Raw genomic sequence first — 24,442 nt, 5'->3', positions numbered from 1 at the left:
AAAGTAAATATGCAGGCCTCACATTGGCTAGAAAATGCAAACAAACCTAGTGTGAACTTTGTCCTTCCCAGTGAGGGAAATGGAGGAAAGAGAGAAAACCCTAAACAAAAACAGCAGCAGTACACAAATCCTTTGCAGTTTGACTAACAGAATACAGAGATATTCCAGATGCAAGAGTGTCACAGGTTGTGAGCTCTGGGTTTTATTGAATATTTAAGATCCCTGAAAAAAATCCCACTGTGATATGAAGAGGTACTTTTAAAAAGTCTAGATGACATTTGGTATCTGGTTGCTCTTAATAAGGCATTTTTTGTTTGTGTTCCTGGTGGAAAGGATAAACGGAGTAGTGGAAGCCTTGTCTGCTTAGCGTGCATTTGGATCTCTGCTCGCTTGTGTAGGTACAGAGTCCAGCTATTTTGTGCGTGTGTGAGGAGGGCTTATGTTCTGAGATTGGTTCTTTGACATCTCTGTATTTGTGTTTTCAGATAATGACCTTGTATTTTGTATTTTTTTAATTCTGCCAAGTGATACACAGGTGCTTAAAATCTCATAACCTGTTGTTCTGATGTAATGAACTTGAGTGCATAATGCACAAAAAGAATGTTTTGAGTCATTTATAGGATACAAACTATACTTTTTGGAGAGGATGGTGTTGTGCTGATCCTATTTTAAATTATTTTTAAACATGCAGTTAACCACACAGCAATTCCATTTCTAAATCGAGAGATAGGGGGTTTAAATTGTGCATTATTGACTGACAGAGAAAAAAAATCCTACACAAGGATGAAATTCGAGTTTAACCCTAGTAGAGAGAGAAGTAATATTCATATGTGAATTGCAAATACCATCAAAATAGAAAAGCTACTGGCTATTCAACCATTAATTATGTCAGAGAAATGTGAATACCCTAATTTATATAATCAGAACTACTCTTGTAATCTTTAAATCAGTCATCAATAGTTAAGAGTTATAGAGAGCTCGTTTTGGTGGCTTTCTTTAACCGAGGAGCATCTTCAAAAGCTTTTAAGAGTCAGAATTTTCAAAACATAAGCCCACTTGTGAGATTCATCAGTTGGATTTTTAGCAGGCGAAGGAAAGGTAAGGGGCCGTGGGCATAATGTGGAAAAAAAACTTGAAGTAAATTGTAATACTGCAGTTAATTAAAGTTAACCATAGCTACAGGGCATTTGTTGTATGGAGGGTTTTTTTGTAACCATGTGACCTTTTCTTTTACTCTGGCTCATTAAGCAGCCAGTCTGGGCATATTAGCCAGCATTTCTTTGAACCCACTCCATAGGCTTTTCTCTTTTTGAAGATGCCCACAGTTGACAAACAAGCTGTAACCTTTTTTCGAGGAGAGGAAAAGGGGAGCTCTAGAGTGATCTCAGTTACAGAGATTCAGTCGATATCCGTATCTTACAGTAATGCTCCCCTCCCCCATATTTGCCAGTTATTTAAGGTAAAGCCAAATGTTTGCTTGAATAAATCATGTATGTGAGCTTATTTGCCCAGGTGGTCATTTGTTGTGCTCTCATTCCTTCTTGTAATAGGGAAGTATTTAAATGGTTTATTTTCCCAAGTAGTCCTTTTTTTTCTCCCCGGTTAGATTATTCTTGACATTTCTTTTAATAGCCTTGCAGCCTTATTTTCTAAGAAATGGGTTAGGACACGTGTGTTACTGGATGTTTGTGTTTTTAAGCATTGGCAGCTCTGTGTGATTTGGAGTTGGAAGTGTTTGTGCAGCAGAGAGATGATATGTCCGTTTGGGGGAAATACTCCGCAGTTCCATCAGGAGCCTTGAGTTCACAATGCTAACTGGTGTCACTTAGTGCAAATCTTGTTATCTTTTTTATTTGCTTAGTAACGTTGTGCATACAAGCATGCTCTTCCCCCTACCCCCCCCCCCCCTTCAACATTTGAGCTCCAAACTAGTCAGGACTAACATTGTTTTGAAACTGCAATCCCTTCAAGTAGGCTGGCTGCCAGCATAGCTTTTGCAAAGCTGCAGTAGTCACTGGAAAAGGGTTGTCTTCTTTACGTGTCTTGCGAGATGAGTTTTTCTTCCCCTCGAGGGAAAGGGCTTTGTCTCCTCCGAGCTCCTAGTTTCCCAGCTTACTATGCAGTAGTCGCTTTGCAGCTTCCCCTTGCTCCAGTTCTTGCCATTTTCTTTTTTGTGGTATGCAGCCATTCTCCATTCATAGTAGGGTGGTGTGTGTTGTGCATTAGCAGCCTCTTTCTCTGCCAAAGTGACATATCCTGTAGATTTGCAGCAGAGTACTGAACTGTCACTGTAATGCTGACTCTTGTAAGGCTATTCCTGAAGCAGAACAGCTTCCCCCTTGGCGTTCAGCCATCAGAATCCATTACAGCATGCGTTTTCTACCCAAAACATAGCTCTATACCTATATAGTTGTCCTTACAGTCATCCCCTGGAAGAAGCAGAGGGCATAGTCATGCCATCCTGTGTAGAAACAGACCCTGCATTAAAATGCTGGGTTTATTTTCAGGGTCTCTGAAAACTCTGTACAGGGATTTTGTTGTTGCAGTCCCTGCATTAAAGCCTGTGATACAGACTGGGAAGGGGAATGCCTCTGCTGATGGGGTGGTGTGAAAAGAATTGCAGACAAGGTCTTCTTCCTGGTGTATGTCTTAAAAGAAGGATTAGGTGCGTGCGCGCTGAGTGAGGCTACCACTCGGCTCCTCTGATGAGCTGGGCGAGTGTCTCCCTCTCGGCGTGTTGCCCCAGGGCAGCCAGCCCCACCGCCGGCCCTGGCCGCAGGCTCTGCGGGAAGCCAGCTCTGCTCCCTGGGAACAGGCTCGCCTACCCCTGTGAGAAGAAACACGGGAGATTACATGTCATTTCAAGTTTCTGACAGCAAACCCACTCCCCCTCAGCCATTCAGGGAATTGTAGAGCGAAAAGCAGAAGAGAGCAGTTAGACATGTGAATGGGAGGAGGAGGATGCTTGTCACCAGCCTGTCCAGCCCGTGCGGTCTCCCAACTGGTCGGACTGGCTGCGCAACCCGGAGCTAGGTAGGTTCAAGATTGCACAGTCCGACCAACGTGCTTGGCTTGGGAAAATGAACCGTGCTGGTATGAATGTGCTTTGCTGACGGTGGCTGCAGCCATCCCAAAACGTCGCTCTCTCTCTTTCTCACCGCCCCCCCGCCCCGAGCCGTGCCTGCTGACGGGCTGGGATTGCATTCCCCTCGCTGCTGCGCGCCTTGCCTCCCGATGCGCCCTTGTAAGGTTATTTGGAGGAGGTGGGAGCAGGGGTGGAGGTGAGGAAGGTCAAGCTTCTTAGGTTTCAGCTGATTTGGCATCCGCTCGCAGCCCTTCCCCCTGCAGCCCAGCACGGCCACATGCACTCGCTGTTGCTTTTATGACCCTTTGCAAAGAAATCTCAAGAAAGGTGTGAGCTACTATCGCCCATGAATCACAACTTATTGGCAGGAAAGCGACCCCTTCCCTCACTGATCGGGTGTAATAACGATTCGGGTGAGGGGGCTGCATTTCTCCCCTTCCCCAGTGCGAACAACAATGGGGAGTTGCAACTTTTTCTCTAGCTGGCACTATTCCCTCGGCAACGACCGGCGGCGCCGGGCCGATCGGCTCCGAGCCTGCTTTACCGGCGTTTCGTTTTGTCTCTCTCCCTTTGCCGGGCCGAGCCAAGCCGAGCCGAGCCGAGCCGGGCCGAGCCGCCGCAGCACGACGCGAGCGGCGCTCGGCTGGGCCCGGCCCGGCTCGGCCATGTGATGCCCCGCCCGCCTGCCTGTCTCTGCGCAGGGGATGGGAACGGGGACATGAAACATGTCTGTGCAGCTTCAAGGAGCCGAGCAGAATTCCCCACTGTCATCATCCTCCTCCCCTCCCTCCCTGCAGGCTGCCAGGGGGAGGGCTGATTACAGCTCTGCCATTGTTCAAGTAACCTACAAATGGATTTGCATGGAGGCCGGTTGGGAGGGGCGGAGGGGTGGGATTTATTAGCAGCAGCTAAATTCGTCGGGATTACTATTAGCCTGAGAGCTTCTCAATGGGAATGATCCCTGGGCGAGCGGTGGGGTGAAGGGGAGGGACTGGAAAGCTCCTTTTCTGCAAATAGGTGAAGGGGTGGCGGGCTGGAGCCGAGGAGGGGAGGCAGGCAGGGTGCAGCTGGCTGGGGAAGGCGCTTCACCTCGGCTTAAACTGTAACCCTCTATTCCGAGCACGCAGCTCCTGGCAGCGCCGCTCATACCAAAGCCTTGACTCAGGGTTATCTGCATGCTGGGTAATGAGCAGCGTCACCGGAGGAATGTGCAGAGAAAGCAGCCATGCTGCAACCCTCCGCTCGCTCCTCGGGCAAACCACTGATCTCACAGCCTGCTTTTGCCTCCAGCTGCTGCCTCTGGGCCACAGATGACAAGCTAGGGGAGGTGTGTGGGGGGGGGCTTCTCCTTTGGGGGACTGGCCCCCAGGCTGTTTGGAAGCCAAAACAGTGTTTTGGCCTTCTGTAAGTCAGGCCTTTTCAAGCAAAGCTGGCAAGTACTTTGCTAACCCTAGTTAAGGACTGCACCACGGAAGGAGCGAAGGCACTCTTAGACGTGCTGTGTTAGTTTATCCATTTTCCAGACGGGTAATCTAAAATGTTTTAGCCAAGGTCACACAGCAAACAGCTATCAGAGTGAGGGAGACTGTGGCCTTTGGTTACTGCCCCAACTGCTAATCTCCCTTCCTCTGGGATAGAGGCAAGCTGTAGTAATGACTTGCATATGCCTGAACTCAAAAGCACTTGGGAGATGCAGGTGTTTGGGAACAACAGCTTTCATTGCCAGGCCATTTGCCTGTAGCCAGTGTCCTTTGCTCAGATAGCCCCAAGGCTGGAGGCTGTTGCAGTTCTTGCTGATGCAACATACTGAGGGCTGGGGTGAAGGAGAGTGCATACCTGTGTGTCAGAGGTAGGAGCTCCCCTTCGGCTATGACGGAAAGCGCAGCACATTCAAATCAAATACAGGACGGGTTGCTTTGAATTGCTGTCTTCAAGACCTATCATGTGAGGCAATCTCATTCTCCACAGCCCACATCGTAGTAACAGCAGAAAAGATCATAGTTTAGCCCAGGTTTTCAACTGAACGTGTCCAGACTGGCACACAGTCGGGGTAAGGAAAGTGTGCTTCTGTAGGTTTGATTTGTGTCAGAGCTAGGGGCAGAACAGAGAGGGAGTGGGAAGCCTGAATATCTGGTCTGTTAATGGAAAATATAGGCCACTGAGTTTAAGATGATGCAGGCGTGTTTGATCTGTCTTGATATGCTAGACAGATTGTCTTAGAGCTCTCTTCCTCCATGTCTGTAACTTTTGTTTCTGTAAAAAAAAGTACAAAACAGCTAGCATTAAAACAATTGAAAAACTCTCATCTTTGTACAGAAGTAAATTTTGGACTATTTTTTATTATTTGTTCAGTGATGTTGATATGCTCAGCTCTTTGTTACATGTAAAGATAATTCCTCCCTGAAGAACTCAGACTGCAATGATAAGAAAGACCAGTTGCAGCATCTATTCTATCCCACCTCCTTCAGTGAAAGATTATTCCGTATATCTTATCAAAAGGAAGCAGCCTTTCAAGAACTGTACCTTGGTAAGTATACATACTCGTTTTTGGCAAACATTTGTTGTGGTTTTGAGTGGTTGTTCTGTCCCTCCCTCCCTCCCCCTTTGCAGTCAGCTCTCCTGCTCATCCAACTGTACTCGTTCAGCTGTACTCATTGCGTCACTTCTCCTGGAGGGGAGGCAGGAAGAAATGGAACCATAAGGGATGGTATCAGTTATGCGATCCGTGGACATCTAGTCACGTTGTGATATCAAGGATCTGCAAGCTAACATAGATTCATTAGTCAGCATCCTTGATAGGATATCTTGTATCTTGCACGACAGGTAAGTACCAGGAAATGAGGCAGAAATTCTCATGTTCTTGTGTAGCTGTCTTTCCTCATGCTAGAAGAGACAACAGCATTTCCTGAGAACTGCACATTTAATACAAAGAGCAGCTCCTTTCAGCTTTTTGCATGATTAGTTGCAGCTCTGCCTAGATCTTTGGTGTTCTGATGGTTTGATTTTTCCTGTAATGCGTTGCACGTATTTTGCAAGTTACAGCTTGAAACTTCCTCCCAGCAGGTTCTGTCATTTGGCGGAACCCCACCCTGCTCTCCCTTGCAGATGTGCAATCCCAGACTGTGTCAGAGCATGCCTGAGGAGGCAGGTGCAGCCTGGCTGGATCCTCAGCATTACCTACAAATGAACATTGTTTAAACAAATTGGACTGATAAAAACATTCACGCTTCAAGCAATAATTGGGACAGTTTTTGCTCTCTATTCTTTGTTGAGTACCTTTCCCATCCCTTCTCCCTCTGGTTTGTGATCCAGAATATATGATCATGTTGCTATGGAAATTAATTGCAACATAACTTTGTAGAACTGCACAACAATAATAGCTGTTAATATGCAGCACCTTTATTTAAAGCAAAAACATCAGATTAAAGTTACTTAAACCCACATTTCCTTCCTGCAGTTGCAAATATGAAGCTACATAAACTTAATGATCAACTTTTTAACATTTTAAGGAAAAAAGATGTATATCTTTCAGCACAGAGCCTGTAAATGCAATTGTTCTCTTTGTCCACTCCTCCTCAGTTGTCCAGCACTTGAATAACCATCAGGCCTGACCTCCAGCCCAGGAAAGAGGACGTGATGCTTAAAGCCTGTATGGTTTCTTCAAAGATTAGAACCATTAAAATAAGACCAGAGCAAGTCTTCAAAGATTAGAACCATAAAATAAGACCAGAGCAAGGTTGTTTCTCTGATCAAAGCAGGCCTTTGGTGCTCATATCTCAATCTGAGTCTGTGGGAACCGTATACTCTCACTCGCTCCACAGTTTCCTCCTCAGAGGTGATCTTTGTAGAGTCACCTGCTTGCTTTCCAGCTCTCTGAGAGTTGGCATATGACTTGCTCCGAGCATTTAAGGGCTCAAAGCTCAAACTCCAGCAGCACAAACACAACTACCCTTAGGGTCTTGTCCAAACTAGTTCTGCAGTTTGATGTGGACCTACCTCATTACCACACAGACTTCCCAGGGATGTTCTGTTTCAAGGTTGTCAAGTTTGCATATGAATACACCAGCTTTCCTTTATGCTTAAGGATGACTCAGTCTGGGTAACTCATTCTACTAAGCTTCTTAAGCCTTTTTGGCTGCTGTTCACTAAGGAAGCCTGGCAATGTAGTCACCACACTTCTCTTGATTTTCCTTTTGGGTTACATTAGAGTTCTCACCCAATTTGGGACCACTTGATCTCAATTCAAGCTTCTGCCCCTCACTCTCCACTCAAGACTTACTCTGGCTGCCTGATTCAGACAGCTGCTGTGTTGAACAGAGACCTCCACCTGTGGCTCAAGTAGCACATGACATAGATACGCTCCAGTGAACAATCCCTTCACGTGCATAAGTTTGCATGCCAGCTACATATTACTAGAAATTCCCTGCTCCCAGGGGGACCTTCTCTACGCTGATGTAGGACTAATAACTCTTTAAAAAGTTTTTTAGCAAGCTGCAAGACTTCTTCCTTACCTTGTGCAGCACAGTACTCCAGCCTGTTACAAAAGTTCATTCCCTCCACCTTTACTTCTTCCGTCACCTTACTTGCAGAAGATTGCTCAAATTGGCAGTCAACTTCAAGTTCTAGCAGCAGACTTACAGAAGTTATTGCAAGTTCTCATTTCTGGACATTGCTAGTGAGGTCCCCTTGCTGTTTGGTCATTGTAAATGGGCACATTCCCTGTGAATGTAATTCAGCCCAGATGCAATGATAATATGTCTGGAGCCAGTCCCAGCCTGGCGGGAATAAGAGCCAAGCAGCTCAACACTCTTTATGCCGCCTGGACACCTTTCACTGGGGTGGTGCTCTGTAGCTACTCAATTTTAATCCTCCACACTGGCAGCACTAGGCATTCAGAGATGCGGACATACACTTGAGGGTAATTTTTTAGTTCCATCAGCATAGGGACCTCAAACTGTCTTCGCAAAGAACTAAGAAACTCGAGCTCAAACTATCTTCTACCGGTCCAGCAAGACTCCCCAGGCCCCACGTCAGTATATACTGCAGGAATCTCTCCTGCTGGGCTGCAAGCTGCAGTTCCCGTTGCTTTTGTTGACTCTGCAGGAGGAACGCCTGATCTGCTTCTGTTGTTTCAGCAGCACATAAACAACGTTCTCCCTCTTTTCCCTTTGCAATAGCAGAATCTAACAAGATATATCTACCTATTGTTTTTGCCATTATCTTTTATGTAGCTGCTCCACTTTTCTCTTAGTGATACAGTCCATTTGCCTGTCAATGTGCTTCATAGCGTGCAAGCTTCTGGCTTGCTTTCTCCAACCCAGGAAGGGTTACTCTGTCTCAGAGTCCCAAAGTCCATTTAGACTACAGTTTGTCTTCCTTTGAGCACATAGCTGTCAGGACAAGCTGGAGGGGCCTGTTTGTTACGGCAAGATAAACCACACACATTCACCTATTTCATTTGCTCCAACTACTGAGTCCTTTCTGTAATTCCTCTGACTCCTTCCCTGCTGGGTCTGATAATCTCACATAGCTGGCTTGCCCCAGATCCCTGGGTCCCTAAAGAGGTAGGTCACACATATCATTTTGTTTGCAAATACCTCAGGGAAGACTGGTATATGATACAAGCATAGTATCTGCTACAAAAACTTTCTTTGCCTCTTTATGGGAATTGGTGAGGTTAAACTAGGTATGGCTAGAGAAAATGAACTATGAAAGGCCCTGAGTCCTTTCTAAATATCATTGTTTATTTGGAAGTGTGATAGATGCTAGGATTAGAATGAAGTACACATTACTGTTAGGGGAAGGAGAATGGCTATTGTTTTTTACCTCCATAGTTTGAAGTGCATATCACTTACAGGTGCACTTTTGCCCTTGGCCTCCACGGTTTTCCAGTGCCTCTTACAAATTCTTGAGTTTATAAAGGTTGTGCTGTCTTGCTACAGTATTTATTTCCTTATAAAAATGAAATTGCTGAGTGTGGGAAGGGATGGTTGCTGTTAGCAAAGATCAAGAAATGGAAGTGTACCTCTTTTGGGATGTGTATCAAGGAGATCTGGAGACCCTTAGTCTGGAATAGAGGATGAAATAAGGACAAGTGCTAGAGGCAAAGGCAAGAACTTTGGGAATGTTAAGAGGAAAGCAAAACTAGGCAAGCTCTACCCTTCAGCAGGCAGGGAAGAAAAAGAGAGAGACACACTTGCCGTTTTTTATTTTTAGATACATGGGAGGTGCTCAGAAGAGTCACTGATAAACCTGGATAGACAAACAGTTGCATAACTTTACAGAGCAGTACAAGCACTGCAAGTAGAATGAATAAGAGAGTCGGCCCATAGGTTTTGAGGTGAGGAGCCCATCACAACCAATTAATGAATGAGAAACAGCGAGAAATTCCTGAAAATGAGAGGCAACAGAAAATCAAAGGCAACAGTATTACAAGATTACAACACTTAAATGTTGATCTTGTTGAATATCTTGATGTTTATTGTTTTTTTTTGTATCAGCCAAAGATATACAGCATAGTTTTTAGAAGGCAAAGACATGGTCTTCTCAGAAATGCTTACAATTTAAATATTCAAGGTGACAGAACCAAAGGGGATGCTGAAAAGTGGAAAAGGCTATATGAGTAGGAAAAAACTCAAAACAGTAGCACTTAGCACAGTGGTTATAAGTGAATGAGACAGCTAATAGCAGGTGAAATTTATGGCAAATGCAGTTTACACATACTATGAGAAAACCATTTTGCTCAATATTTTGCCTGATTTTAAGTTAAACGTAGCAAAATATGTGGGGGAAGGCCTGGTTGTCACTGGACAGGTTACTGAAAGCTGACCTCTGCAAAATGGGCATCTCTGATCCGAAAACAAACTCCAGGATGCGTAAGGAATGAAGGCATGTTGAACATTACGTGGAATTTTGTAATGCCATCACGAAACCAAAGGCCTGCCCTTGTCAGAAAGAGTGCCTCTGTCTTGAAAACGGCAGTTGAAAGAGGTTCGGGGATAAGCCCATGAGAATGGTTAGAGACATGCAAAAGTGGCTCTGTGCCGCAGCAGAAGTGCAGTTATTGTTTATTTATTCTACAGCTAAAGCACCTTAGTGTGCATAAGACTTTGAAGACAAATAGGACAGGTCTGTGCCTGCGGAGTTCGCCTTCTAGGCAAGACAGAGCACAACAAAGGGAGACAAAGCAAAGGAAGTGTGCAGGTACATGTGCGGAGCAGCAGAGGCAGCGAGAGGCAGGGACAGCCACTGGAGAGCAGAGCTCAGGGCCAAGGAGGCTGCCAGGGCCCTCTCAGGGTAGGTGCTCACCCCTCTTGTGTGAGGGAAAGCGTCTCCCTTCACTGTCTGTGAGGTGTGACCTGCGTACTTGTAACTACAGTCCTGTAGGAAATATCCTTCGCACTCCATGAACTGTGTTCTCGCTGGCAACTGCTTTTACCTGCCGACTGCATATTTGTATGCACGGAAAAGCAGCTGGATTGCACAAACAGAAACAAAAAATCAATGAATATTTGAATTCAAAAGCAAATTTTGGGGGGTATCTATGTTGTGATGCTTTAAGATTCAGGCACTCAAGATTTACTTGTGCAAATTAATTTTAAGCCTAATTTCCTAAATGTAAAAAAATTCATGGTTAGTTATCAAACATGGTACAAAAAATCATTGGATAGATGTAATTAGCCAGCGCAACAGTAGACCTGGACATGTTCGTCAAATAGACAAATCCTTTTGAGTGATGAAAAACCTCAGTATTTCCTAATCCAGTTTCCAAATCCAAATTTCTGAACAGAAGAAAATAATATTAATAGAATATGTTTTTCTTGAGTATTACTTGCTCAGTTCTAGCATTATGTATGCAAATCAGGTAATTTTGTACCTAATTGCCTGATTTGCATGCATAAATGTAGGTTGTACATGTGCAAATGATCACATTCAAATTTAGTATATGCCTAAAACGTAGAGAGGCTGAAAACTTCAATCTGCGTATGTAGGTCTGCATCAGTCATAGTTTTCACTAAAAGAAAAAGAAAAATTTGTCACCAGTTTTGGAGGTCAGATGAAGTATAGGTGAGCTTCTTCGGATGTTTTGCAGGGGCAGTAACCCTGGAGCTGTGCGCTTTTCTTGAGAAATTATCAGTGATGTGAACGTCCAGAGAGTTAAGTAAATAAAAGGCGTCATGCTGCTCTAAATGCCTTAAGGAAATCACAGAAAAATGTGGCACTTGCTAAAAGGAAAAGGACAGAATCACTCAGAAAGAAATGTGGGTTTTAAAGTCTAAGGTGGGTTTAACAGACAGTGAAACCTAAGATGAAAAGAGTAAAAGTACAATACTGAAAACTGAATGCATTAAAAATTCTTTCAGCTAATTTCATGGCAATAAAAGGAGTTGGACTGACAGTTCTTGTGAATGAAGGTATCTGTCCTGAGGAGAAGGAGATCATGGACAGGGGACATAAAAGCTTCATTTGTGCTGCCATGTCATGTGCTTCAGCTCTGATCTGGAAAGGAAGGAAGATCTGGACCTGGAAGATTAGCAGAAAAAAAAAAATTGAGGCTTAAGGGCCTACTTCATTATTGGTCTCTCTGACGAGTTCCCAATAGTGGGATCAGATGTATTGTCACTACCAGTTTTCATAATGATGTGGAAGGACAGGAAATGTCCGTGAGGAAGTCAACTAACGTCCACTAAAACTCAGGAATTTTTACTGTGGCATCAGCTGCAGCCTAACAAACAGTGGTAGGCTGTTCTCTCCCTATCACTCAGACTCCTCTTCAAGTTTTATTTGCATACAGATAGGTGACAAATATTGCTAAAATAAGCCCACAGAGAAATTAGAAGCAACTTGGAGGCACACTTGAACACAATTTCAAATTCTCATTTACACTAGGATGAAGCACAAGCAGAGTCAAAATAAATATAATGTATGCTCTTTCCAAGGTTCCTTTACGCTGGCAAGAACTGTAAAGAGATATGGGTGTAAATTAGAATTTGGCACAAAATACACTTTTGTCCATCTAAGGCAAGGTCTGTACTACAGCATCATAGCTCTGCTGGTATGGGTGTGATGTCAGATGATTTCTGACCAGCACAGCTTTGCTAGCAAGAATTTCTAGTGTAGATGTATTTATAATGGCAAACCTGTGCTTTTATTGGAATACGTTATTTCACTTAACGGCCAAGGGGACAAGCTGGAATAAATTTTGCTTTCTGTAGGAAGATACAGCCGCCAGTGGGGAGGGGAAGGTAAAGAGGGTCGCTTATCCCTTTTGCATCCCGTGAAAGGAAGGCTGCGCTCTGCATGGGGAGCAACGGGTGACCAGGGGCTACACGTCCTTTCGTGTCCTCTCCTAGTGAGCCTGCTCCTGATACTGGCCAAAGCAGGGCTTGAGTGTACAGGCTCTGACCGCCTCTGCAGTGCTTTACCAGTGTACCTACCCTAGAGAAGTGCTCCCTCACGCATTGTCTTTGAGCTCCTTTTTCGCTCCTAGGGGTACAAAAGGGTTTTAATGTAAGTGAGAATCAAACTCTCTCTCTCTCTCTCTTTTTTTTTTTTTGTGTGCTGTCCTATCACTGGGAGGGTTACTACTGCTTAAATAACACAGTGTCTTGCTCCTTTGTTTGTGTGCTAACTTCATCCGAGTGGCACATGCAGCGTCCTGTGCCAAGTAAATAAACCAAAACCCTGCGCTATGTTCTCGACTCAGTAGCTGAGTGTTTAGCTAAAGTGCGACTTCTGTTATATTGGAGAGATGATCCATTATTTGACTAAATTCTGTTATTTCTACTTATTTTTATTCCATCACAGAGTAAAAAGATGCTTTCTATTTTCCAGTTTTTCAGTAGGAGTAAAAAACACTGCCTGATAGCTGTGGAGATTGAAGATTTCTTACTTGTTACAGAATGCATATAGCTTGGGTAACATTAACTTCCTACTCTCTACAGCTTCCCGTTTCTCCCCGATTTAGTGTTCACTTCATTCTCGGTATCTTTTCTGAGCCTTTACTGAGGGTATTTTCTACAGTTTAGGCAATTCCTGCCTGTTGCAATGCAGGTTTTTGTGGTGGGCAGCAGTTCTGTGAAACTGAACTGAAACCACCAGGCCATCTCACCAGCGCAGAGCACGCACAACGGGCAGTGTATTTCGGTGGCCGTCAGCCCGGGCAGAAATCGGATCGGAGGGGAGGGGAGAGTGTCTGCACATCACGTACCTGATTCCCTGAGCCATCGCTCTCGGCAGAGCAAAGGCCTAGTGAAGGGGATGACACCCTAAGTGTACGAGGACTGGACCAACTTGTACCCAAATTCCAGAAGAGGAAAAGCATTTGCATTGTTAATCTTTCTGTTGTACTCTGGAGATTACTTTAGTATCTAGATTCAGATCTTACATTGTCTCATGATATATTTTTGCAAGGGAGTACAGCTATCTGCTGATTGCCTTCCTTTTTTCCTTTTTGTAATCCTAGGTTGGCAGCTAAAGTGGTCCAACATTTCCATATAACTGATAACAGAAATGATTGCCAAGGAGAGAGTTGTTTCTTGAGTACATCCCTCCCCTTGGATTAAATATAGGTTGCAGCACTGCGATATAATGAAAAGACTGGAAAACATTTACATGCTGGAATAGTTCATGCTTTGTAATAGTTGGGTAAAACATTCACCATTGCAAAAATTATACCTGCAAAAAGGAGTTCAGTGAGTTTCTGGTTAATGAATCTATATTTTCAGTCAGCCTCCTCCTTGCTGTATTCAGTCCATACACTAAAATATTTCCCTTATGAAGCAAACCCTCCAGCCTATGGATTTTATTGCCCTGTGATTTGCTGTTGGTTACAGCACATTGGTTTATTACCGTGTGCACTGGGGTATTCACAGTAGTTTTGTGCTGCAGGATTGCACAGGGTGCTGGACCAGGAATGTCCAATCCTTTTGATTATGAACAATGAGAGCAAATCTGAGAGGTTTTACTGCTATGTAAACCTAGATCCTTATTGTATTGTTGTCACCGAAGATATACAGCACAGAACACATTTACAGTTGCCATAAACTCTTTGCTCTGTAGCCTGGAATCATCTGTATCACTAGGATGAAAAGATTCCGATTCAGTAAGAGGTTAAAACTCAAACTGTAAAATAAATCCTGAGAAACATTTAGCCTTTCTAATTCAAACACAATCTCCATATCTTTTCTACATATGCACATGCATGCACATGCATTCCCAATCTTGCATATACATTCACCAGCTCACACATTCGCAAGCTCACACACACATTCGCAGGCTCGCTCACCCAGAGAAAGTGTTCTGTGATATAGATGGTACACAGGGTATTTTTGAAGACAGAACAAGATGACTGTAAATTGACACTTCCACCCACTAATGAAAAAAAGCCAAGAAAACCTCAGTGGAGAATGAATGTTATAATTAATGCTGAACAATTTTCATTGACAAAGCAAAAAGAAGCAAGTGGATGGCTGATTTAAATGTTGAATGATTAATGCGTGGAGAGGCGGCTGAGGAAAGACAAATTCAGGAGCAACTATGGAAATTTATGTATGAGAGAGTCAGCACCATATTCCGATCTCTGTTACATGGTTGTAAATCTGTTGTCTTAATGGAAATATTCAGCTTTTATATTTGCATACCATAAGTGAAAATAGAATTTAGCCCAGAATGTGTTTGTGCTTGTGTGTTTGCGCGACTGAAAGGGAAGAGATGTGCAGGTTTGCATGTGATAAACTGCAAATACATGAGACTTTCTGCATCTCCCGGTGAGAAAGGTAGAGAAAGAAGGCATGTGTGATTGTGGACGTGCATGCCAGTTGTGGGGTTGTCTGACAGTGAGTGGGAGGGTGAGAACGTGTTTGTTCCTAGACTCCCTGGTTGAGTGAAAATGGCTCCTGGAAATGCCGTTTCAGATTAGAGAGCGACGGCTGGAGAGGTGGAGATTTCATTACCTTCCTCTTTGTGCGATGTTTTGGAGCTGGCAGTGTAAGAGCAGAGCTATAAATAATCCAGTCACAGCTGTGGTGTCCTGGAGATTTATAGTGCCTGCTAATGCCACAATCTTTGGGGTATTTCACTACGTAAAGCAAAATGAGAAATGATCGCCCCTCAAACAACAATGCAACGCGGACCCCACCTGCCTTTTCTCACTTGCCAGGCTAAACTGGTAGGCAAAAGGAAATTCTGCGTCTTTTTGCTAGACACCCAGAAGGTTTACTCCTGCATTTGTGTTTAATGCCCGTCACTGTGTATAGTGCTCTCTTTCGTCCTTGCCTCGAGGGCTGAGGCTCCCCAGCACCTGCCTTCAGTGTGTGTGCTAGGAGAGGGTGCAGAGGTCACAAGCAGTCGTCTGCTGTGTGCAAGCTTTTGAGAAGCAGGGGCTGTATTTTTAGCTGCTCCAGATTCTCTCATGGCTGGGATATGATGCTGAGGAGTTTATTGCTGTAAGGATGTGCCTAGAATACCAGGCAGCCTCAGAAATTTACTGTGCCGCAGAGCCCTGACTCAGTGCTGCTCTGTGACTTTCCTGTGTTGCTTCCACGCTAGAAAGAGAGAAAAAATGGTTCCTTGTGTTCCCCGTTGCTCCTGGAGCTGGAGAGACAGCTGCTGTGATTTAGTGAGAAGCCCTGTTGTAGGGAAGGACAGCAGCGCTAGATCAGGCTAAACTGAAGCTACCTTTAGAGTTTCCTCCAATGTTAATCTACATTTTTGCCTAAATAGCAGGAATTTGCTGCATTTCAGCTGCATTTCATTAGTGCCTTTCCCAAGCATGTCTGTAATAGCCCTGCAAGTGGTCTTTGCAGATGCAGACACTAAATGCTTACAAAATGCCAGGGCCATTTCACGAGTAGTTTGTGTGCATGGCTTTTCAGGGAAGGTTGTGGAGAGACTGCCACCAGTGCTTTGCTCTGTGGGCTCCCTGTCGAATTGGTTGTGAGGATGGTGAAGAGCCAGCACCTCTACAGCTAGAGGGATGAAAATTTGCTAAGGATACTTCCTGTAGCAAATCCCATAAAAAATGAAATGTCATTAGTGGCTATGCTGTACCGCTGGTCCAGGTGCACCTGCGTGTCTGAAACAGTGGTTTCTACCCCAAAACCCACTTGAATTGTGAGAGCCAGTATATTTACAAAGCAGATCCCTGTATAGGAAAGGTCAGCAGTTGACTTCTTGGCAGTCTAAATCCTGTGGAATTGAGCTAGCCCCGGAAACACTAATGAATGCTAGATGAAGAAAGATGATGTGTGTCAAAAAAAAATTTAGAAACTAATACGAGATAGACTGAAGAGACCTAGTAGGTCACTTCCGGTCTGTCTGCTTGCGCAGTAGAGTAGGATTCCGTGTACTCTCCTGGGCTTTGGCAGTGTCAGACTCCTCAAGGAATGGGGTTTCCTCCATCATTGCCCAAAGGAGGCTGCACATAAGGAACTAAACCCCGTGTTGGTGCCCTGTCAGCTCTTGCTCGAGTCCAAACTCTAATCGAGGCTCCCTGCTGCCCCCTTGCCGCTGGAAATAACAGTGGAAATAACACAGACTCCTGTCTTCATATTGTGATGTGAGCTTGACTTACATCCTCACATTTGGGGGAAAATCGTAGACCTCTCACAGGAGTGTCTGTCTCATTGCTGTGGTATCCAGAATAAAAAATGCAGCAATCACAGCTGTAATGCCTAGCGTTTGTCTGAAGTGCTGCACTCTCCAAAGCGCTTTGCAAACGTGAATGAAGGGCAAGCTCTAGGGAGGCAAGGCTTGTAGGCAGGGGCAATACCTTTTTTCGACTTTTGATTCTCGTAAAAACACAGATGAGCTCTCAAACATACAAGCTCTCTCTTCAAAAGCTTACTTTTCTTACAGGCTTAGGCCATCACAGCTACAAAAATCTACTGCTACAGTAAATCCTAGAGAGAAAGGCTGCAATGACACAGTGTTTCCCTTCCGAAGTGGCTCTGCAGAATGCTAAACGCACACAACGCCTGGAGCAGCTCAGGGTGGGTACAGGATATGCTGCGTTTCAATTTTGTGTTATTCATTCTACGCTCTCCTTGGATCAACCGTGCTCAGAAGTTGCTGCCATCCACATTGTATACAGGGGGTCTAGTTGAAATTATTTTAGTGGATCACAACTCAATTCCTGGTTGCTTTGTTGGTTGGTTTCTCTTCTGAAAAAAATAATCAAATTGGATTTTAAATTCTCCCTTGTTTGCAAAGGCCAGTGACTATGAATGGGATACAGAGAATGAACTCTACCCCATCCAGCCGTGAATGGTAGCCAGGTCAAGGCTGAGCTGCACTGGCAGGAGGCAGTGATGTGGGAAGCTTGCCCTGCCATTATCTATCCTGTAGACAAGCAGCAGATTTAATTCCCTGAGGATCTCAAGCTTATGCTAAAATCTCACTGGGAATAAACTCCCCTGACCCAGGAGGCGGTGGGATGTTCTCCTTGTCCGCCATAGTCGTGACTGTAAGTGTGGTTGTGCAGTAAGGAAACTGTGTGACAATTTTGTGAAGCCTTGGTAGTGGAAAAAATGCCCCCCCCCCCATGGTTTGCTGTATATATTTTTACTGCTAGTGAAAAACAGAAGGAAAAAGGAGAGTATCTGTAATACATGTAATCTGGGGAAAAAAGAGATACTTGTATGCCTATTTTAAGCAAGAGATCTTTCCCTGCTATGAGACTAGTGGTGCGCATGCTTTTGCCCTGTTTTGCTTGCTGTTTTCCAGGCCCACATCCGCAGACATGCATTGAAAACCTGGAATCCTCCTTGAACTGGCATCGCTGGGTGACCTCATGCACCTACTTGTCATCTCAGCAGTTTCAGCGTCACTGTTCCTCCTTAGATTCATTAAGCAAATATTTAACATCCGAAGAAAGGAAAGCGCCCCGCGGCCTGAGCGGCCCGTCCTGCTGTTCTCCCCACAGCCAGGCCAATAAAAACAGAGCCCCGAAGCACCTTCCTGCGGAGCTCGTACTCTGCCAGCCCCAGGCTGATTCCAGGGCACTTCTGGCCCCCCTAGAAATGGAGGGAAATGGTCACATCTACAAAAACTGATGAAAATCAAATCGCGGTGACCTTCTGCAGTTGAGTTCCACAAAAGTATGCTTAGAAGGATCTTTGCAAGGTGATGCACTGAGGAAAGAGGCTGGATTTTTAAGAAGCCACAGCTTGGAGAGGATTCTGGAATGCCGAGGTTAAAACCCACTTTCTCCTTAGTTTTCTGGATTTTTTCTTTCTGTCGTTCTCTTGTTAATCACACGTGCGCAAGTCTGTTATCATAAGGGCTGTCTGAGGCTCCCGAACCATTTAGCAGCAATGTTTTATGTGCCTGATTTTTTAGAAAAGAAAATGAAATTGCAGCTTTCATCTGAAGAGAGCTATCATCGCAGGAGCGAGGGGGACAACTGTTCAGCTGCTAGCACATAACGAGAGGCAAACGTTGCCTCCTCCATGCCAGCTCCTGACCTTGGTGGTGAGAGCTTGCTGCTAACTTAGCTGTTTACAGCCCTTGAGCCGACTGCTCCGGCGTCCATCTGGGTGCGTGTGCAGTTGCGTTTCCATTGCTGCCTCTCCCTCAGATCGAGCAACAGCAGCGCGTATTCCTCTGGCTTCCACCCCCGCCAATCCCCCCCACTTTCCCCCTGAGATATGCGGACATGTTGCTTTTTGCCCACCTCTCTCACCGCTGGGTAAGAGAGCCGGGAGAGCCGCGTGAGGGGGCCTGGAGTCGGGGAGTTAATGCGCCGCTGCGGCTTCGTGCGCTATGCTAAATTTGGGAAGCGAGATTTCTCCTTTCTGTGTCGCCAGGCCCGGATGGGCAGCACCGTCTCCCTGTGGCTCTGCAAAGCAAATTGCCTCCGCGCCGTGCGCTGCCCTGCTCTCCCTCCACCCGCCGCGGCCCCTGCGAGGGGAGAGAGTCCCCAAGTGCCGCAGTGAGCGCTGCTCCGGGCCGCCGGTGCTCAGCCCTGTCGGAAAACGGGGCTGGGAGGCCTGATGGAGGAGGGGCTGCGGAGCGTGCTGCTGACCTGCTGAATTATGACTTTAATGCAGTCGCTTTAATAACTTGCTGTAGCTCCAACCACCAGATGCAATTTATGGCAAAGCAGGCGCCCAAGCATTTTTCTTGCTCTGAAGACTAAGCAGATCTCTGATTACCACCCCCTCCCCCAACCCATTACCTCCCCCCGCTTTCCTTGCGCTGCTAATGGAAAAATGTTATGTGTCTGTGTGCTTTTTCCCCAAGCCCTGTTTGCAGGAAATGGTGGAGAATGAGAAGCTAACACGCGCGCACACGCACACACGTTTGAACCAAGGATCGTTTTTACTCTCCGTTCTGCAACCACACAAAATTCCTCATGCTAGCACAACCGCTCTGTTTCTTTTCCTAAAACCTTACAATCTCAGCCAGCAACAAGGCAAATGCCATGATTTATTTGTAGGGAAAAAGACCCCTCCCTCCATCTGACCAAAATCGTCTGAAGTCAGGCTGTTTTCACTGCATAATGCAAACCCCGCTGCTTCATGAAATTCGCCTTACGGTAATGAAGGCTAAAAAACAAATGCAACCCACCAAACAAATAAAGTAGCTGAACCTAGGAATGACGAATAGGCAAACCGAATTCCAGTTTTAATTTTGTATTTGATGCTTGTATACAATACTGATGGCTGCATTAAAAAAGCCACGCATAGATAGGCAGACAGGTAGCCTGCCAGGTCTCCTATTTTAAAGAACCATTCATTTTCCATCTAAGGGTTGAATTCTTCCTCCCACTCCCCTCCTCTGTCTCCTTTTCTGAGATGTGCATGATCATTTGCTGCATACATCATGAATTACTGTTTATCTTAGTTCACAGCTTCAAAGGAATTTCCCAGCTAAATTTCACTGGATCAATAAACTCAGATTCTGTTTTCCTTTCTAAATTGAGGGAAAGGAAAATAATAAGAAAAAGTAAATGTTTTCCTTTTAGCCAATTGGAACCAAAATCTGAGTTAAACAGATGTGCCCATTTCTGAATTCTGAGGGCTCGCACAGAAGCCCAGTGATTCAAGCATTTTGTATTTTATTTTTTCCTTTCCTTTCCCTTTCTGAAAAAGTGCATAACTGGAATTACAGCCCTGAAAAATGGCATGTTATTGCCTCGGATCCATTGAAAGGGTATCCACAGAAGGCATCGCAGACCAGCCCTTCGTGACTGTTAAATATTTATCAGCAAGGCAAATCCCTCCTAGGTTACAGCAAGTACAGTTTGCAGTGACCTGCCTCTGCTCTTTTAAAAATGAGTAGCACATTCCTTTAAAATGTCCAGCTTCTCATTCAGCTACAACAGTGTTTTCCTCTCAAGCTTCCAGAGAGCAAGATTAATATGTAGCATACACTGCACATTTCTTAGTAAAGAAGTGGCAACATATGGGAGCATTCAAGTTCCAGAGAGCAAAGAATAAATTGGACATTTCCATGTGAGTTCAATGAGTGTCTGTTTGGCTGCGTTTGGAACGAGCTGCCCTCAGCCTTTACCGGGAGAGCATTATTGCCTTGGATACTGTAAGGTGCACCTGCATACACGCGCTCAGACATGCAGGTATTTCTTTTAGGTGTGATGAATTGTCTTTGTATGATTGAATTTATCTCTGCTGACTATAGAGGGAGCCTAGACTAGATTCCTAACTTTTAGTGGGTTACAGTTAGGTGAAATGAGTCTTTGCTCAAGCATTCAACCACAGCTGCTTGGCTTGTGCCTTTAGCTTCCTGAATTCCCAGATGAGCTCCCCTCCACATTTTAGCCGGGCCTAGAACTGCTTGTTTTCTCAGAACTGGTGAGATGAGAGGCAGTTAGTCCAGTGACGCCATTGACATTTCATACTTATACACAAAAACATTTATTTGTATGCTTGCTTTACAAACGATGCCCCGAATATGCCTTATCCTTCGCTGACTTAAAGCACCCTCTCCAGGCGTGATCATTTAAAAAAATCCAATTCAAAGTGTTGCAGAGCCGCAATGAAAAGCATCAATACATTGAATGATATGTGTGTCAGGAGTCCATGTGCACATTAAAAGCAGGCTGCTCTAACTTATGCTTGCTGCCTATAGGGCAGTACCTAGCCCAGGTAGTGCTCCAAACAATAAGGTTCCTTCAGGCCCCTGAGAGATCCCTGCAGCCGGGCGGGATTAAAAGGTGGCTGTGCCAGCCTCGGAGCCGCTTCAGATTGCCGATCGGTCCAAAGTGGCTGCAGAACAGCTGAGGTCTGAGGCTGGAGATGCAGGGAGTTATTATATAGCCATGAAATTGTATGGGGATTATTAATGGAAGGTAGAGCACGAATACAGGTATGCTTCATGGTAGTATAGCTCATCCTGAAGGCTCCTCTGATTCTGCTCTGTTCCTTTTTTTTTTGAACCAGTCCTTTGATTAAAAATGCCTTGCTTCCAGCTCACAATGCCTTTTAAATGGCTCTGCAAAGCCCTCTCGCGGTTCCCAGCTCACATCAGAAGCGAGAGCTGGAAGTGTTTCACTGCAGAATAAACATATGGGCTGTAAATCCTGTGATTCAGAAGATTCGCCTGCAATATTCCCCTCTGCTGTTGCCATAGGTAACCAGGCTCTGCAAAACACCATTTACCCTGGAATGCAAGGAGACATGAAGCTCAGCAAGGGCGCTCCAGTTAACCCCTTCCTAGCCAAAAAACCCTCTGCTGATTCCAGCAAGAACAAACTGAGCTGCTCTTCAGTCTCACGCGTGTATACTTACACACGCATAAAGCCACACCATATAAATTAGGCAAACTACCTAGCCCCTCACATGAGCCCCATGCGCACACACATCCACTTTGGGGGAGTGGCAGATTTCTTCTCCTGCCCCCTGAGCTGGGGAGGCATTGAACCTGGCAGGGTGCGGTGTCCCAGCGCCTGCTGCCTCACTGAGGCTGGGACTCGGGGCTCCCTGCACTCTCCCTCGGTCCCTGGGGCTGGTGAAACTCCTCTGGTGGAAGCAGATAAAGGGAGGGAACATAATCAAACTGGCAATTTTTTGATTTCACAGTCACCATAGCTTTTTCTATACCTGATTGGGGATCACTAGGTTCACAAGGTTTTGTCAGCAGCACATAATGGAGACCTACCAACTCATACACTGGGTGTAAAACTGACATTGCGGCTTCCTGCCTCACGTTATTCCGCAGCCAAGGCTCTCTTACCACCTCCTAACGGCCTGTCTTCTACTCCATCACCTGAGGCACTGGATGTGGACGGGCAGTAGGTGCCTTCATGGGCTATGTCTGGTACCTAGAGAGACCAGGTACCGGACGCTGTGCTTCCGCCAGAGTAGGTGCAATCTAGTGGCACCTTGTACTCAGAAAGTCCTGCTAAGAGGCAGATACCTTGGTCCTAGCCTAGTGCTACAGTCCCTCCTACATTATGTGTTCTGTCCCTGTTGCAGGCCTTGGATCTGTGTCATGCACTGGAGAAGACACCTGAGGGGTCTGTACATTCCTCTGTTATATGTCCAAACCAAAACCATGATGAATGCACATATATCACCTAGGTGTAACTATCCATACAAGCATCTCATAAGTGCACCTGACATAAACACTGCAGAAATGCATTTGTGTCACTAAATTGTATGTTACAGAGAACACACTGGATAAGCATCGTATAAATGTCACTTGACATCAAATTTAACAGATGGGAACAGAGTCCAAGGTGAGCTAAATGTGCATTTGCTGCAGCTTAGGAGAACAGGGGCAGGAAGTGACTGCAAATTTACTTTTTTACTCCTCTGATTCTGATCTAGCTGTGAGCTAATGTGGATCCCAGCAGAACTGAAGGAGCTGAAGTGATGTACTGAATTTGAACAGTGCTTGTTGCTGCAGTCCCAGCGGCAGCGCTGCCATATGCTCTGCCTTTGCCCTTTTTCCCATATGGAGTTGAGTGTATGTGTGTAGGGAGTAAATACATAGTCCTGAGTTGAGGCAGCGGTTAATTCGTATTGCAGAGGAGCTGCAGGTGACACTGAGGATCTGTCTCATTTCCCATTTTCATGACTCCTGTTATAAGATAATATGTTGTATTTTAAACCATTCTTGTCCTCCTCCTGCACTCCCCTGCAGTTCAGTGCACACACATACACACCACCAAATTATCATTTCTTTTAGAACACCATATAGCACAAGTTTTACCTATCTACAAGGTAAAAAGGCAAAGTTCCTACTCCAAAGAGTTAATCATGTCAACTACTTTTGCATCAGAGGTCTGACTGGAATGCAGAAAAATCAGGAAACTTGGTTAAGGCTGAAACTGCATTCATAAAAGATCTTGCGATGATTGGGAATCACAGCCCATGTGTGGACAAGCCTGTATTGAGACTGCTGTAATCCCTGGGCAAAATGGGGGAGTGAAGGAGACGTCAGCGTCCTTTGTGGGATTCTCTGGCATTACTGGGGCAAGAGGAGTTTGTCCTGCTCTGTTATTTGAACAGTGAGCAAGTATTGTTTTAGGTTCTTTTAAGATTGCTAAAATAAAAAGGAAAAGATAAGAGAAAATGACCCCAAATCATTAGGGGACTGCTGTCTGTAGAACAGCGCAAACACAGAATCAAATCGCTTCCTGCAAAATCTTTTTTTTTTCTTTTTTTCGTGGCTTGTTTCTAGCCACCTTGGAGAAGAATGGTGAAGAAAGAGGCTGATATACAAGGAAAAGGGGCTTTTAAAGATTCCCAAGAGCTACTAAACGGGTGTTGCTGGTTCAGGATCTCCCAGTTGCTGTTAATATCAGTCTGGATTGAGAAGATGAGCTGTCACAGAGCCTAAAACCCATGGAACAATGCATGGATACACAGCGACATTTAAATGTGCTCTGACTTTTTGGGCTCTATAATGGCTGTTAGATGAACCCCTTGAACTCCTCTGACATTGCCAGCATCACTTCTCAGACCTAACACTTGCTTCTCAGTTCTGCTGAGGTCCCTGGGTTGCTGGGTATCTAACGGACACGTCAGGATGCCCCTGACATTGTGGTACCTATTCAGGTGGGGTGGGGTTGTGTAGGTGGGGATGGGGGGCCTGGGGAGGTCAGAAACAGCGGTACCTGTGAGGCAGAGCAGAGGTCAACGGGTTCATGTCCGCCATAACTGGGCCATTTGTGCCCCAGCCATAACCTGAAGGTCCAAGAACCACTTGAAGCTCTGGATGCAGAGGTTAAAGCCTGTTCCTTTCCCTGGGTCTGTACGGTTGCCTTGAGACAAGAGTTTGAAGATGTCAAGCAGTATAGAGTTCCTAAATTGACTTAGGCTTGAGTGTTTATAGCAGAAGGTTAGTGTCCTTGTGCACCCCTATCTGTGTATTTGCATGATAAATGCCAAG

General features: G+C 45.2%; 1 long non-coding RNA gene across 1 annotated transcript; it reads left to right on the top strand.

The window, feature by feature from the left end:
* The first annotated feature begins 5,455 nt into the window (after nt 1-5,455).
* On the top strand, nt 5,456-20,544 carry LOC138067505 (uncharacterized). Its single transcript, XR_011141596.1, has 3 exons — nt 5,456-5,612; nt 16,943-17,076; nt 17,810-20,544. It is a non-coding gene; the product is annotated as an uncharacterized lncRNA (long non-coding RNA).
* The last annotated feature ends 3,898 nt before the right edge of the window (nt 20,545-24,442 follow it).

Source organism: Struthio camelus, chromosome 5 (assembly GCF_040807025.1).
Source record: "Struthio camelus isolate bStrCam1 chromosome 5, bStrCam1.hap1, whole genome shotgun sequence".
NCBI classification, from domain to species: domain Eukaryota; kingdom Metazoa; phylum Chordata; class Aves; order Struthioniformes; family Struthionidae; genus Struthio; species Struthio camelus.
This window is presented reverse-complemented; position numbering and strand designations above follow the sequence as displayed.